Source organism: Lacerta agilis, chromosome 11, assembly GCF_009819535.1.
Source record: "Lacerta agilis isolate rLacAgi1 chromosome 11, rLacAgi1.pri, whole genome shotgun sequence".
Taxonomy (NCBI): Eukaryota; Metazoa; Chordata; class Lepidosauria; order Squamata; family Lacertidae; genus Lacerta; species Lacerta agilis.
The window spans coordinates 37,483,525-37,498,514 of record NC_046322.1 but is presented as its reverse complement, the minus strand read 5'-3'; the positions used below and the strand labels follow the sequence as shown (position 1 = coordinate 37,498,514).

At 41.3% G+C, this 14,990-nt stretch overlaps 1 long non-coding RNA gene across 1 annotated transcript; it reads right to left on the bottom strand.

The window, feature by feature from the left end:
* Positions 1-3,994: 3,994 nt before the first annotated feature.
* LOC117055047 lies at positions 3,995-10,717 on the bottom strand. The gene is made up of 2 exons (XR_004427569.1): positions 10,584-10,717; positions 3,995-4,087 (listed from the first exon to the last, which is right to left on the bottom strand). It is a non-coding gene; the product is annotated as an uncharacterized LOC117055047 (long non-coding RNA).
* Between the last annotated feature and the right edge of the window lie 4,273 nt (positions 10,718-14,990).

Genomic DNA, 14,990 nt, shown 5'->3' with positions numbered 1-14,990 from the left:
GCAGTGCACACACTGAGAATTATACATGCTACTTATACAGGGATGGTCGTTTGATGAGTGAAAGAAGATTTGCTCAATTGACTGCCCATTTTTTTTTTAAAGGATCATTGTTACGACAACAAAGAAGAGAGTAATTGACAGGTTTGGTACCTGATAACTACAAAATATGAATCAGACAAGATCAGTTTGTCAAAAAGCTAACTTTAGCCAATTACAGTGGTACCTCGTGTTATGTACTTAATCCGTTCCGGAGGTCCGTTCGTAATAGGAAACTGCTCGTAACATGAGGCGCGCTTTCTCTAATGGTGCCTCCTGCTGCTTCCACGCCGCCGGAGTGCGACTTCCGCTCACATCCCGGGGCAAAGGTCGCAACAAGGGGTATCTACTTCTGGGTTAGTGGAGTGCGTAACCCGCAGCATTCGTAAGGGGGACGGTACATAACATGAGGTAGGCTACCACTGTACTAAAATCATACACATGCACACAGGAAAAACCTTAGGATGGCATATGCACGTAGCTGTCACGTGTTTTATCCTCACAAACACCTTGTGAAGTACAGTGGTACCTCTGGTTACGAACTTAATTCGTTCCGCAGGTCCGTTCTTAACCTGAAACTGTTCTTAACCTGAGGTACCACTTTAGCTAATGGGGCCTCCTGCTGCCGGTGCACAATTTAAGTTCTCATCCTGAGGTAAAGTTCTTAACCCTAGATACTACTTCCGGATTAGCGGAGTCTGTAACCCGAAGTGTTTGTAACCCGAGGTACCACTGTACTGGGTATTTGAAACCCGAGTCCCTAGGTTCATAGCACAACATTTTATCCACTTATATATTTATTTACTTGATGCACATGTACTGAATTTATGAAACTTTTAAGGATGGATCTTTGTACTGCTCGAACAAATTATTCCATTCTAGCATTACACCTGAGCCAGCAGAAATTCCAAGGGAGGTGTTATCTATTTATATGAATGTTATTATAAACATTAAACTTCACACTGTGTTCCCCATCTTGGGCATCTCGGTGTGCTGGAACACAATGCTCTTCTATCCACTTGTAGTGTGATGAAAGCCTGTAACATTACAATGAACATCTGAATAGCTAACAGGTCCTAACATACATTTCAATAGCAATTTGCCCTCCCTCAGAATTTGATCTCCTAGAATTTGATCTCTTAAAACTCAATGGCTCTGTTGAAGCTATTATAGTATTGAATGAAGGATACTAGTGCTAAGAAGGCTGTTAAAAGGCACTAAATTTAAATATTCGGCAAGCCTGGTTATTGAACAAGCTTCCCATTCTAATTACAGCTGTTTGAGACAGCAATTTTGAAATTCCTCACTATATCAAGCTGATCCTGAACATTGCTGTATATCCCATTCCTCTCCAAATGCTAGCCCTTCTTCAGTGCTAGTAAGCCCAAACCACTAATCCTGGTTTCAAATCGGTTTTAGATCACTTTAATGGGATAGATGGGATGCGCAGGAGAAACCACACTTTTCAAGCATGTATTGGGGAGGGGGAGGAGAAAAAACTAAACATATGAGAAAGCTTAAATACACTATCTCAGTATAGTGTTCCTTTATTAAATTTAAAATAAGAACAGCCAATGAAATTTCACACCTCAAGCTGAGCAGCTAAAAATGGAATTGGAAGAAAACTGCTTCACACAGAGAAGTTTCAATGTCTTCCTCGGGAGTTCAAAAAGAACAGGTAAGCTTTAAAACTGGAGATTTTTTGCGGGGTAGGGGTGCCCCCTTCCAACATTTCCAGGCATATCTCTTCTATTCCTAGCCTTCCAGTGTTGGGCAGGAAGGTCTGAAGAGAGCTTCTAAACGCAGTTGCCTGAACACATTTAAAAGCTCCCTTGCAATTAGGAGTCTGGATGATGCAGGACACTTGGATCATAGGGAGGCTTCTAAGTGTGTCGGGCTGAATGCACTTCTTCAGATCTTCCAACTCAACGAAGAAAGGTGAGGAGAGAAGTAAGTATGCCTGAAAACCTAAGGTAGGGAAGGGTGTGCATGCACCTCCATCCACCTTTGCAGTCTAAACTTTCACACATTATTTTTGAATGCTTGGAGACGGCTTCTATTGGAAGGATTTTCTTCGGACAGCTTCCATCAAGGCTTGCACATAACTACCAGCAGATCTCTTAGCAGAGGATCGGGGAACCTTTTTCATAGAATCACAATAGAACTGTAGAGTGGGAAGGGACTAAGGGTCGTGTAGACCAGCCCCCTGCAATGCAGGAATCTTTTGTCCAGCGTCTGAGTCTTGAACCCATGACCCTGAGATAGAGTCTCACGCTCTACCACAGGCATAGGCACTCGGCCCTCCAGATGTTTTGGGACTACAATTGCCATCATCCCTGACCACTGGTCCTGTTAGCTAGGGGTCATGGGAATTGAAGTCCCAAAACATCTGGAGGGCCGAGTTTGCCTATGCCTGCTCTACCATCTAGCATGACACCTCAGGGAGATTTCCATGGGAAAATCTCAGGGATTGCAGCTCAGGAATGTAATACCTGAAGGATCCCCTCTTTCCATATGAACCTACCCGGACTCTGAGATCATCTTCTGAGGCCCTCCTTCATGTGCTTCCTCCTCAATATATAAATTCAATAAATAAAAAAAATTAAAAAAAATGTAGGAAATCTTCCTGGGACCTCATGCCAGTGGTGAGCAGGGTTGGAGATACTCCAGTCTCCTCTCTCTCTCTCTCTCTCTCTCTCTCTCTCTCTCTCGCACACACACACACACACCCTCTCCATTTCTCTCTTCCCTGTTTCTCATTTTCCCTTCCACCTACCATATTATCAAAACTTCCCGCGGGGGCAAGTTGAGAGACTGACCCCAAGACGGACGAAGCTTCCGTGCTCTCTGGCTCCTAGAGTCCAGGGGCACAATGTAATATGCAGTTGTTCCCAGCTTGAAAACAACATACACAAGCCATTTGGCTAAGATCTACTTTATTGTAGATAAAGAGTAGAGTATGCCTCTGCGCAGCAGCTCATTATTTCAGAGCTGTCTGTAAATGCGTCTGCATCTCCTGATGCAAAAACTGAAAGTAAAGAGTACAATAGTAAAATACAATGACATCACATGTGTGGGAGCTGGTATGCCCAGTGTAATTCCCACAGAGAGGAAACATGACTCTTGAGTCTTGTGACCTTGCTGCAGCGTTCGCAGCTCGTCATGTCATAATATCACAACAATCTCCTCACCCCTTCCCACCACTTTCTGTGTTAGGTGGATTACTGGGGAGAACGCAAACACAGCGAGAGGAGGATTAAGGGTTTTGTGTAACTTAAAGGATATAACTGACACCATTCATGATCTCCCTCTCATTAGGAAGTCCATGGTGTTTGAAAGAAACCCAATGTAAACTTAAGCTTCATTTATTTATACCTGCTGAGTAGGCTTATCATTTTCAGAAATGTTCTTCAGAGTGACCTCAGCTGGCCTGTGAAAGACAGCCAGGGACATCCTCACCAAAAGTCTTTGGTTGATTACTTATCAGCATATTTTCTGCTGTCCAATGCATTACATTCAAAACAAACAGATACAAAATACAAGTAATTGAGTGTTAGGAATACTGTAAACATTTATTTGCATCACTCACACAGATCTATAATGTACATCCAGTTTACAAAGGGTAGTTAAGTTTGACAATATATCTGTTAAATGTAAGAGCAGGCGCTGAGAGTTCACATAAGTAAGTTGTAAGTTATCACACTTGACACTCATCTAAAAAAAATTAAGCTGGTCAAGAAACCCACAAATATATCTCAGTGTTCTGTGGAAGGGGAGATCACCATACAGAATTAACGTAAGCAGAAAATACCCTGTTTTAAAATAGGTTTTAAATTTAGTGCACATTTTCCATAGACTCCAAACTTAAAATATTTCTGTATATACAAAAGGTACAATAAAATGTTACAGTGTTTATTGCAGCAAACTAAGGATGCCATAATATAGATCACTTGTATACCCCCCAACCCTGATATTGGCTTCTTATTCCTTCTGTACAGCCTTCTTTCGTTGCTCCACAATTGAAATATTCTCCCAAAAGGCACATACTTATCTACAAAAGAAAGAAATTTTTTTTTAAGTAAACACCATTCGATTGAAATCTTTTAACACAACAAAAAACCAAACCAAATCTCCTCAACCCCGCACCCACCTGAAAGCAACAAGAGGATTTCGCGTATATTATATATCCAGCATTTAAAATACTTGATTGTTGCAGCAACCCAAAAGTTGAGTTCAAACTTCCCTCTACACACACCAAAAAGCCCCAACCTTAGTCACCAAGCCACCACAAAAGAAAGGATGAACTGCAATTGAAAGAAAAGCAAAGAGAAGGAGAAATGTGCATGGAATGGTGGGGGCGGTGACTGTTCCTCCTGTGGCTTCTAGGCTGCAGCTCCAAGCCCAGGGCATCAAACCCCAAGACTCTCCCACCACAGCTGTGAATAGGAAGACTTCTCTTCAATTACAGTGGGGCTAGGGAACTTGTAGTCCAACAACATATGGAGAGCCAGGAATCCCATTACCTCTGACCATTGGCCTTGCTGGCTGAGACTGATGACAGTAGGAATCCAACAACATGGTGGTGGGGAGAGATGACCCAGGTTTCCCAGCCCTGATTAACAAGGTGGGGGGCAACTTCATATAACAGACCTGTAGCACCTCCCACTCAATGGTACACATCTACTCCAGCCAATTAAGCTGACCTGTTTGTGTTTTGGATTGTGGCCGTAACATTTTACGATGCAGAAGTTGCAAAATGCAATGCTTTTTGTTCTCTTATTTCAATCATAATAATTAGTAGTAGTAGTAGTAGTAGTAGTATTACTATTATACCCTGCCCATCGGGCTGGGTTGTGCCCCAGCTACTCTGGCAGCTTCCAACACATAAAAACACAATAAAACATCAAACATTAAGAACTACCGTGTTTCCCCTAAAATAAGACACCGTCTTATATATTTTTTCCCCTCAAAAAAACCACAGTATGTCTTATTTTCAGGGAATGTCTTATTTTTATTATGTCAGGAGCAGAGTGCCTCTTGCTCACTGGCTCCCTGCACCCGAGGAGCAGGCGGGCCAGGACTCGGGCAAGAGGCGTCTGTTTGTGCACACCTCTCGCTCGCTGGCTCCCTGCACACAAGGAGCAGGTGGGCCAGGACTCGGGCGAAAGGCATCTTTTTTCCGCGCCTCTCACTGGCTCCCTGGCTCCCTGCACGCCAGGAACAGGCAGGAGGGGCTGAGAAGGAGGCGGGGCCAGGACGGGGACTATGGTGGCGTCACCATTCCTGCGAGCCACTCAGATGGGACCAATGGTCCTTTTGCTGCACTTATTTATTATTATTTTAAAGTGACTTTTCCTGCTACAGCTGCATACATTCCCCCACCCCACTTTAGTATGACCAACTCCTCGGCCTTATTTCGTTCATAAAGAACCATATCTCTCCCTTTCTGTTTTCCCTTGACTGAAAGAAAAGGGCGGGCAACAGCCACCGCCAAGAGTCTGAGGGAAGAGTGAGAGAGTCTGAGGGAAGGGAGATTTGTGTGTCGCCGGCGTTGACTTCCAGCCCTCTCTCCCCGGCCCGGCCCGCGTCAGCTTGCCCGGCTGGTTCACCTCCTTGCCCTGCCTGTGGCATAGAGAGTGAAGCAGCCAGAAAAGGAGGCAGCGGCGGCAGGTTGAGATTGTCCCCTGAAGGGACCCTGCGGAGGTTGGCGGGAGAGAGAGAAGGCTGCCTGAGGGAAAAGAGTGGGCGGGCGGCTGGGGCTGGATCCAGGCAGGCATTAAGCGGGAGAGAGGGGGCTCCTTATGGACGGGCGGGAGAGGGGATGTTCCGAGGGGAGGGAGCGGCGGTTGGCGAGGGAGGGATGGAGCTCCTCCGAAGGGCTGCTCTCTCTCCTCCGAGCTGCTGTCGCCGGGGCCCCTGCGGCAACAACGGGTGAGTTGCCTGCTCTGCGCCTCGCAGCTGACCGGCCTCTGGCTCTCCCCTCGGCAGGAGGGGAGGAGGGCATTCTCCGGAGGGGGCTGGCGAGCGCGGGGGGAGAAAGAGAGGACGTGGGCCAGCAGACTCTCCTTTGCTTTCAAAGCCCCCATCCCCACTGGTTCCGGAGCGCAGATGCTGCTTGGCATGGGGACGGGGGTCTCCAAGGGCTTTGTGGGGACTATCACTATGGCTTATTTTCGGGGTACGGCTTATATATCACAAATGTGAAAAAATCCTGCTATGGCTTATTTTATGACTACATCTTAAAATAGGGGAAACAGGGTACCTACAGAAATGTATCTTACTGAGATACTGCATCCCATTTTACTCCCACCCCCATCTTTTCTTGCCACCAAGCCACTGTCCTTTAAATCAATCTCTTTCCACTCCCTCTTGCAGCAAAAAAACACAAGCTTTACAGTTCCATCCTGTCATGAAATCATAACTACCACAGCAATAATATTCAGTCCACTCAGCAATTTATTTTTGGTACACAGTGCAATTTTGAGCATACTTTATCTACACAACACACAGCTAGCTATTACTTATAGGATGCAAGCAGTTCAATAAATAAAGGCATTATTGGATGTTAAGATATTGTTTAAGTATCTTTTAGAGCCATCTCATAATGGCACTCAGGAGGAGAACTCAGTTTTCCAAGTATTTCTCTTACTCCAACATTTATATCCTTTCTGCACTCGCAGCATAATGTTTCTGCGGACATTTACTTTTTTCATGTTTATAGCAAATAAAATAAGCTGCAATGTTTTTAACTGTTTGCTGCTGACATGACTCAAAGTAGTGCAGTTTTAGACCACATTGTGTTATAAAAAGAAACTTTTAAGAGATGACTTGTACCACTTAGGAATGCTAATGATTAAGCAGTATATTAATGCCATGAAGAGATAAGGGTTTCATTTGCTTTTGTGTTTTTAGATTTTCCAACACCGTAGATAACTTTATCAGCATAGCACTGAGAATTTCCAACTCAGGCAATGTCGTATTCATTCCTTGTATATATATTTGTAGCAAGGCGTAACATACTCTATGGATTACAAGCAGATAAGAGAAGTCTGTTCGTAACCTTGCCCAGACTGCTTTCAAATCTGTCATTGTGACCAATGTTGCATACGTTTTGGAAGCATAAGAATATACGAACAGCCATTTATAAGGTTGTTTCACAACAGCTAAACATAGTTATTAGTACTCAAGACATATTCAATATAATTCAGGAGCTTCTTTTTCCCTTACTGACTTAGTAAACCAGTACCTGGGATCTGCAGACTGCAAGCAGAGGCTTCCATGACAAAGATCCTGTAACCAAAGCTATTTAATCCCCAAAAATGGCTTATCAGGGAGAAGGCAAGCAAGAACCCTTCTTCCTACACCTAGTTTTATTCACAGAGGGGATATTTTGGTATAGAGGAGCAGGGAACACCCAGGTGCAATGGGACAGGTATAAATTCGCCGTAACATTGAGAACAAATGTTAAGAAAAAGAAATCCTTGTTTTGAAATAAGATGTAAAAGTGCAATTATCTTACTGTGCTTTCCCATGGGAAATGAGCTGTATTCATATCAACAATGAACAACTGATTATTGCTATTCCTGTAATATTGAGCATATTTCACTCAATTTCCCCCATTTTAGCATACAGAACTGTATTACAAGTAATTATCAACTAGAAGTGCATCTATCTAAACTGTGTTGTTTTTGTTTTAAAAAGTTGTTTCTGTATCTCGAGACATATACACAAAGGAAATCCTTGTTTTCTCTTGGTGGATACCTGAATGTGAGCCTAGGGGAATTGCTACAAAGAGCTGCTCACTCCAGCTATTCTTACAGGCCAGAACAGGCGAGAGTCAGTCCCCTCTCTAATAATTAATAACCACGCTAATTATTTTAAAGATCTGGATGTGTTGAATCAAGATGTGCAGTATTCTTCAGGAGATTGGGGAAAACGTCCCAGCACCCAGAAACTGGATAGCAGAGTTACTTGATGGCTGCTTCTCTGCTACAAAGCATTCATGGGAGAAGATCCAAACAGGAAAATTGTTGGGAGCTGTGCGTGCTTAACCCTTTGGCTTAAAAACAACCTAGAGTTGTTTTTCCATTGTGAGGTTTCAGGCACATGTTTGCAAGTTGAAGCAGCTCAGAGATGTGAGTTTCAGGGAAAGGGTAGCTTCTGGAAGATGTGATATACATCTCCTTCCCAACATTTCTCATTGCACTTTACAACCCACAGAGGATGCTTTGCAATGGAGAAGTAGCGGCTGTTATGGCTAGTGTTATTGTAGCATGTCCGGATTCCTGAACTCGGAATTGGCATGACTAATAGATAGCACGGGTATGAAATTTTTAATATATGCAAGAGTGACACACAAATTAAATACTCAAAACAGAACAGCACACACTCTGTTAAAAAAAAAAAAGGAAAATATAGTCTGTAAGCTTTGGGGCAGATACCATGATGGAACTGTTTCTAAAACTGAAGCAGCAAAGCAACCTCAATTTTTTTTTATATAAAAGCAGAGGGAACCATGAATTCTAATAATGTTTATAAAGTACTTTGCAAAATTAGGAAATGAGACAGCATGTATAAGAACTAATGGGGAAATAGGGCATTCAAGCAAGTTAGCTATATTCCAGAGAGAGACTTGGAAAAGATTGCCCAATTTTGTTGAGAAAACAAAAGCCAAAGCACAGCCGTAAAAGTGCAATTATCTTACTGTGCTTTCCCATGGGAAATGAGCTGTATTCATATCAACAATGAACAACTGATTGTTGCTATTCCTCTAATATTGAGCATATTTCACTCAATTTCCCCCATTTTAGCATACAGAACTGTATTACAAGTAATTATCAACTAGAAGTGCATCTATCTAAACTGTGTTGTTTTTGTTTTAAAAAGAAGTTGTTTCTGTATCTCGAGACATATACACAAAAATAAAAACCATGCACTAGCTCAAAGATTTAGATAGAATCTCATTTTTGCCTTCCTGTGCAATTTTAGTAGAGTTGGCCAAAAAATGCTGGTAGGCTAAGAAGCTGATCCTTTCTTAAATCAAATAGTCTTATTTGAAGCTATGGCCTTATCTGCAAAATAAATAAACAAACTCAAGTACAGGTACAATCTGCCATGAAGCTTACCAGTCTACGGCAATATCCACTGACACAACAAACACAACTCCTATTCTGCCCAACACCTTAATACTGAAAATAATGGCATCCAACTAGACAAATACTGTATGCTAGAGGCATTTAAGAAAGAAGGCTGATCGTCGAAGAATTGATGCTTTTCAATTATGGTGCTGCAGGAGACTCTTGAGAGTCCCATGGACTGCAAGAAGATCAAACCTATCCATTCTTAAAGAAATCAGCCCTGAGTGCTCACTAGAAGGACAGATCCTGAAGTTGAGGCTCCAGTACTTTGGCCACCTCATGAGAAGGGAAGACTCCCTAGAAAAGACCCTGATGTTGGGAAAGATGGAGGGCACAAGGAGAAGGGGACGACAGAGGATGAGATGGTTGGACAGTGTTCTCGAAGCTACTAACATGAGTTTGGCCAAACTGCGAGAGGCAGCGAAGGATAGGCGTGCCTGGCGTGCTCTGGTCCATGGGGTCACGAAGAGTCGGACACGACTGAACGACTGAACAAAGAGGGCAGTTTAGTAGTGTTCTATGTTCTACTTGCTTTTTAAGGCAAACTAATTGTTAATTCTGCTGATTGGAAGTGACTCACTTTTTAAGAATTTTGTAAATATTTTAAATTTACATGTCTTCTGTATAAAAGACACGAGAAAGCTGCTGTCATTTGTCTAATACTGCAAAAGAATTATCTCAAATAGCACTGGAGATGGGATTGTCAACACAGCTTTACATCTACATTTCAACACTAGGTTGTTACAAGTGAAATCCCATGCCACAATAAATCCAATTAGTCTACAACACACAAGGAAGACCTCTGCCACCTGAGAGACTAACACAGCTACTATTTAGGAAATGAAATACTACCAAGAATATCATGCAGGATAGAATCCTTAATTAATTAGGCATTGCCATTATTTCAGAAGTATAATAGCTTACAGAAAGCCTGGTATGTGGTATGACTTTATAAGAACAGGGACATAAAAAATAGGCAATTTAAGTATATAAATAAATCAAATGCCCATAGCACTAAAACAGCACCATGTAAAGTATGCTACAGAACAAAGAATACAAACAACTGCTTCCTAAATTAAAAGCCACAGGTCTAATATTCTCATCCACAAGTTTGGGGATAACTATTTCCCTCATGTCTGATGTTGGTGATTTGGGCAAGGGAGGCTGCATGCAAGTAGGTTTGGCATCTGTGCTTGGAATGCCCCAAGACAATATTACACAGATGTACCATGTTCTCCTTGAAAGAACAACCAGTGCCTCTAGTCACAGAGGCATTTTTAGATCTTGTTCAAAACATCCACTTCATCCATGGATGCAGAATGAAATACATCATGCTTGGTTTCCAGTCATATACCTCGGAATCCGTTCCCTCTTACAACAAGGAGAATGTCTTAAATTCTAGCTACCTACCTTCGAGGATGATTGGCATCAAAGAGTGTTGTGTCATCGTCGTCATCATCTTGTTCCAATGGCGTCAGCTCTGTATTTTCTATGTTTGTGTCCAGAACCCCATACCTCCTCGTCTTTCTGTTTCTTCGTCGAAGTCTGAAAAGTGTGAAAGGTTACAATTTATTAGCTGAATCAAAATCCGACAACAGAATTAAAATACCGCTCTTAAGGAAAACTTAAGAAAAACTAACATGAATTCAAGTGTACTAACAACCGTCTGTATAAGCATTGCATTATTGTAATTCACATGCGTAAGCAGGATGTCCAATTCAACAGTCAAGCACTGAAAAACTATTGATTTGTATAATGTGATTGCACAATTTTTGTTTGCTTCAAAGAAAATTCAGCTTAATTTAGCAAACAGTATGAATAATCCTGCATTTTATCTTGCCAGATCTTACTCCCTTAACTGTAGCAGCCTACAGTACAAAAAGGAAACAGGAAGGGATGTGCTCTTCCATCTTTGAATAAGAAAACACACACATTGACAAAACACTTCTCAATTTCAAGCCAGCAGCTCCCACCAAGGCACAAGTACCAGAATATCATATTGTAATTTTGGGAAAATAATACATCATCAACTAAATCAAAGTTTATTGTGTTAGCCAATTGGCCATAGCACATAAAAAGGTTTATTGTTTCCCCTCTTCCATGGCTAGAGACAAATTATATTCAAAATAATATAATATTGCTACTGTAACACTCAACCAATGTAGCTATTGACTTGTGCCAATATGTTTCACATGTTGGTCTTTGAGTATTTTTTTATATAGCCAAAACAACACCTATGCACAAGAGAGAGGTATCAGATGTTTCTGGGGAACCCCAATTTTTGAAGGTCTAAAAAAGATCTAAAAAAAACCTTGGGGCGGAGAAGCCCAAGTGGAGGAAGACAAAAACAGTCTAGTGAGGACTGGGGATGTTGACAAAGAATGATGAGGACATTGGATCAGACAGGAATAGAATAAGAGTATTTTGAAGATGACTGAAATAATGAAGAACAGCAGGACCTATTTGTATGACCCTGTGATGGATGGAACTGTAAGACTGCAAAGAGGTCACAGTTTATTTGATTTGATCTATTTTACAGAAGCTTAATAATACTCAGATGTTGGAGTCTATACCAGAGATCTTACTTAAGAATCAAAGGGAACAAAATTCACTGAAAACTTGTCTGAAGAAATTCCAGTAAAATGCCAACTGTCAAGGAATGGCACAATCATGTGCTTGGTGCTGCCACCTTATGGCAGGGCACTGTCAAAATAATTTCCTGATTGATTTCTTAGCATATAAACGCTGCAATCCTATGCACACTTACTTGGGAAGAAGTTAAAACAAATTTTCGTTTTGTTCTCATTCAGAAGTTTCATGCTACAAGTATGCTGGGTGTTTTATGATTCTAATCACATCCATATTCAACAACTATGTGAGACAGGATTTTGTTCTCACTTAACAAATTATCAAACAGGGCCTAAAGAGAGTTACTAGTCCAAGGCTGCCAAAACAAATCTTAGCTAAAGATGAATCGGTTGAGGGGATCATTTGCCAAAATGCAAACTATAATGTCATTGCAAAGCTGTTAAAGAACAAGATGAAGGACTGTGTTGCTTGTTTCCCACTAAATACAGTGGTACCTCGGGTTAAGAACTTAATTTGTTCTGGAGGTCTGTTCTTAACCTGAAATTGTTCTTAACCTGAAGCACCACTTTAGCTAATGGGACCTCCTGCTGCCGCTGCGCCGCCAGAGCACGATTTCTGTTCTTATCCTGAAGCAAAGTTCTTAACCTGAAGCGTTATTTTTGGGTTAGTGGCGTCTGTAACCTGAAGCACCACTGTACATTATTGGTGAAATGCTTGTAGCAGGGTTCCCCAACTAAGCCCTGAAGCGTTATTTCTGGGTTAGCAGAGTATGTAACCTGAAGCGTATGTAACCTGAAGCATATGTAACCTGAGGTACCACTGTACAGTCTTATGCAGCAGCCTTAATTTCACAGTGAACAATGTATGACAAATGGTGCAAGGCAGGCTTAAACTTTTTATTATGTAAGAATATAAGGCCAGATGTCAAACACAGTTCAACAATTTGGTCAGAAGCTCTCTCTATATGCTTTTCACAAATAGGATGATTGTGAGAAAATCTGTAATTTAAATGTATCATTATAAGTCTGATGACAATCAAATGCAGAACAGAAGTTTTAAGCATTTATGAAACTCATTCTGATGAAATGCATGCATTACACAAATGAACATTTTAAGAATACATTTGCCTGAGTTATGTGAAGAAAATGTAACTTCTCTCTAATGTAATTTTTGTTCATGAAGCAGGAAAATAAGTTGAAACAATAAAGCAGCCACTTCATTTTAAGTATTCAATTTCTACAGAATATTCCTTGAAAGTGAGCACACTTCCATGAATTCACAAGATGTAGATTTAATATCCAGAACTTTGTCAGTCGTCCTTCAAAAGGCTTACTCTGTAATTCGTGCAAATGCCATTTTAAATTCTATCCAGGGTGCCAATTTTATGCTGAAATACATTTTGGACATTCTGCTTCTTTATTTAGAATATATATAACTTCTGCTAAATGCAAAATGAGATTGATGCAACATGTGACATGTACAGACTTGTCAGCCGTTTTTCTCAGAGACTATTGTCTTTACAGAATATGATGCTTCAAATCATAAAAGAGTTCTGCTCAACGAGCCCTACAGTCCAACCTCATATTTCACAGTTTATGGTTTTCTTATCCCCTTTCTATTTTTCCTGTTATATTTTATGTATTAATTTTTATTCTGTAAGCAAAGTTCAAATAAAGGGCAGTCAATTAATACCTATAATAAAATAAATGAACATTTTCAACAGATGCTTTTGGAATGCTAAGGGACAGGATATGAAATTGACAGCTCTCACCGACACCCATATGTTGCATGTTATCAGCATGTTGTTCGCAGGTATACTGCTGCTGATCATGGAAACTCTATTTAACCCTATCAGGACTAACACATGTGGATAGATGTATTCTCCATGAACTTGTCTAATCTTCTTAAGAGCAAAGCCAGCTACTATAATCACGTAGTGTAGCTGTGAATTTACTAAGTTAATTCTACATGGTTTAGAAAAAGAAGGTGTGGGGGTGGGAGGGGGGAGAGAGAATTCTTAAGGTTGAAAAATCAATACATAATTTCATAATGTGTTGTCACACCATTCTTCTGAAGGTGATTGCTAAAGATAAGCAGGCCTGGGTCTGGTCTCTGCTTTGAGGGGTGAATTACTGGGAACTACATGTACCCTGCCTTTAGCTCCATAACATAAGGAAGGCAGGATATAGCAAGAATATAAGATCTAATCAAAATATATTTTAAATACATTGGTAAACCTGCACATGGGCTCTACCATTTCAGACTGTATTATTATTATTATTATTATTATTATTATTATTATTATTATTATTAGAATTTATCCAACTGTAGGTGGGATGTGCATGATTGAATGGTCCTTAGCAAATACACACACATCACACAAACACACACACATGCATGCATGCATATACATTTATATACAAAGGAAGTTAGTCTACAAAGTGCCCTGCTTTTCTATATGGAGGAGTCAATAAAGTTTGCACCGACTTGCAGCCAAGCCAAAATCTGTGGTCATCAGACTCTTCCTTTAGTGCATGTTTTCTCAGAAATTACTTCCACTGAGCTCAATATGGCTTAGATCTATGAACCATGTCACAGCCAGGTTGGGAGGCTGTTGAGGAGAGGTAGGACTTGTTGCCACTGGGCAGCTGAGTACATAGAATGCCAGCCATAACTCAAATGGCCCCTTCCAACCCTTCCTCTCCAGAACACAGGAAGGGATGGGATTTGTTTTGGTTTGGGTGCAGAGTGCCTGGCTGCTCACTGTCGAAACAATCAACTCCATCCTTCCTCTCAAGTTGGAAGCTGCACCAGGACAAGTAGCTGTGTTGTGCCTCCAACATGCAGTGAAACTAAGGGGTTCGGCATCGCAATGCTCCCTCTAACTCCAAACTGCAAGGCAAAGATGAGGTTTAATTATGCTAGCCAGAAAGCAGTGGAAGTGAGTGTGGAGGATGACCAGAAACTTAGGACAGATCCTGAGCATGTTCAGCTCAGTCACATGACTCAGCAACCCAGCTTCAGACTATTTTAAAGGCTTATTTTTACTCTGTCAGGCTTATGCAGAGCCATGCTACTGAGTGTGGCTTGGATCACAGCCATTTTGTGGCTTAACTAACATCAGCATCAAGTGCATATAGATTACCCTCTAGGCTGTTATCTTCTTCAAAACATAGAAACTGCTTCAAATCCTTGATATTTTGGTTGCCCTTCTATGCATTTTCCCAG